Below are 2493 nucleotides of genomic sequence, written 5' to 3'. Positions count from 1 at the left end.
CTCTGCGCAGAAGCTGGTGCAAAGCAGTGGCTGCAGGCCGGGAAGCCCAATAAGAGTCATCGTAACACCAGACATAGGCCAGATCTCCAGAACTTCCCGGAGTGACTCTTCTTTTGTACAAAAACCCAGGCCTCGGTGTAACGACGCATAGTGGGATTCCAGATGGATTTGATCATTGGCAGAGGGAAGAAACGGGTCTAGCATCTCCCGCACTTACATTTGAATCTTGTAAGGGAAACACCCGGGTCTCTTTCTTGGCCAGGAATATCTGACTCCACTAAGATTTTCCTGTATTCCACAGAATGCCTCGAACTGGAGAATTTTTTACTTCTGGGGGTGGGGAGGTCTGTAAGTCATCTCTGGGCCTCCGGGTCACCTGGAATCCTCTTTCCCACTCCTCCCACAACATCTCCTCTCGAGCTCCCCAAAAATAGATTATAGGGAAAGTGGCAGCTCCTAGGCACCGCAGCGAACCTCCTCAGACCTCCGGGTTGTGGACCAGACTTTGCAAGTCGTCACTCTTGACATCCCTTGAGTTTAAACCCAGCACTGAAGGCACAGATGGTATCAGAGTAAATATGGATTCCATGCTCCTTAGTGAATTCTTTTATCTTTCTGTGCGCTCTTTGTCAGCTGAGGAATCAAGGTAGAAAAGCAAAAGTCCATACAATTCTTCTCCAGAACCTCAGAAAGATTCATTTTATGCTTGTGGCCACTGGTCAGAATGTACAACTGCTCTCTTCTTTTGGATTTGTGCTGGACAGGAATGGTTGCAAGCCCCCACCATCCTTACACATGCAATCTCGTTAGGACCCTCTTTCCCCATCCTCACCCTTTCCCAGATGTACCCCACTTCAGCAGCTCAACCCTGACATTGTTTGCAAACTCGAGGGACATTTAGGGCAATTGCCTTTAATAAGCAATTCAAGTCAGATGCATTCATTGAGAAGGGCTTCAGGTTTGCGAGGGAGTAAGAAGTTAATGGAGGATTAAAAGAGAACCTAGGGTAGAAAGAGTAAACCGGGATTAGTCTAGCTCTTCTTCCCTTTTTCTTCCTTTTCTTTCCTTTCCCTTGCCTGTCTTCTTTCCTTCCTCTCTCCTCCCTTCCAAGAAAAAAAAAAAACTATCATTCTGGAACATGTCATGGTCAGAAACATTAAATAAATGTTGTTTAGGAACAAACATGACTTCTTCAGAATTAATCAAATTTATCAGGAAGTCCAGTAGTCTTTGCTTGAAGGGGAAGTGGAGGCCATGTCAAATGGAGGCTTGGATGCCACAGAGCCATTCCAAGGGTTGTTCTAATGGCCTTTTTGGAAAGAGGGGAAAGACCTGTTTAACATAGGCCAGTTGCAATTTTTTTTTTTGGGGGGGGGGGAAAGCTCTACTGATCCAAGTACCTACTTACAGACCAGAGATTAGATACCAAGAGCACTGGCTGGGCTGTGATAGGGTGCCTATCATCTCACTAGTGGTCAGTGTTGGGCAATAAAGCTGAGCCATGGGAAGTCTGCTCCCCTGTCAACCACAACTTCCCCCAGGACTGGCTTCTTTGCAGCGACCTAGTGTCCCCTGTAAAAAGGTAAAATCCAAGCATCAGAGAAGCCCAATTCCCGCACTTGACTGCTTGATGACAGGGAACTCAAGACCTGACAGAACGAACTAGCTTGCTTTGAGCACAAAATCCTAGTAGGTGGAAGGGGGAACTGAAGTAGAGAGGGGTCTCCAGAGAGGATAGCTAGCTGCGGGTCAGGGCACACAGAGTAGCATATATAGTGGGAGTAAAGTGGAAGGTACAAAATTTCTATGCCTGTAGGGGTTAGGTTGGGGTGATCTGGCTAGCGAACTAGTCTCAAAGCTGCTTTTTTACAAATGAAGTCATTTTTATATGGAGTATGCATTTGCCCGGAGGGAGCTGATGGACATTAGGAAAAGCCAATCTTTGGTGCCAATGAGCAAAATGTTGGCCAAAGGGCAGAAACTAAGAAATGGGCTTCTCGGAGAGCGCAGAGTCATGCTGCCCAGGAGGCCAGTGCCAGGGCGAAGACTCTTCACTGCGAGCCTCAGTCTCCCAACTTTCTGACCTTTTCACTTGTGCCTTAGTTCCCGCGCGAACGCAGGCTTCTCTTTCTGACCTAGACCCAGTCATCTTTAGCTTTCCCGCTCCCTTCCCTCAAATCCCTCCCCTCTCTATGTCCTCTTCCTTCTGCTGCCAGAAAGGGTTAATCTCTCCTGCGGGTAAAAACAGGTCCGCGGAGTCTCTAACTGGCGACAGATGGGCCACTTTCTTCTGGCCACAAAGGGGCCGGAATGGAGCGCTCTGCGGCATACAAATAGGCAGGTCACGTGGTTCCCGGCTCTTGGCTGGACTGGGAAGACCATATGGCGCATGCCGGGGAGGAAGAAGAAGGGGAGGGGGTTAGGGGTAGAGGGTGAGGGGAGCGGTTGTCGGAGAAGGGCGGGAGAAGAGCAAGGCTGAGGGGGGAGGTGGGG

The sequence above is a fragment of the Marmota marmota genome, unplaced genomic scaffold (assembly GCF_001458135.2).
Source record: "Marmota marmota marmota unplaced genomic scaffold, marMar, whole genome shotgun sequence".
Lineage (NCBI taxonomy): Eukaryota > Metazoa > Chordata > Mammalia > Rodentia > Sciuridae > Marmota > Marmota marmota.
The sequence above is the reverse complement of the archived record's forward strand: the minus strand, read 5'-3'. Positions refer to the sequence as shown.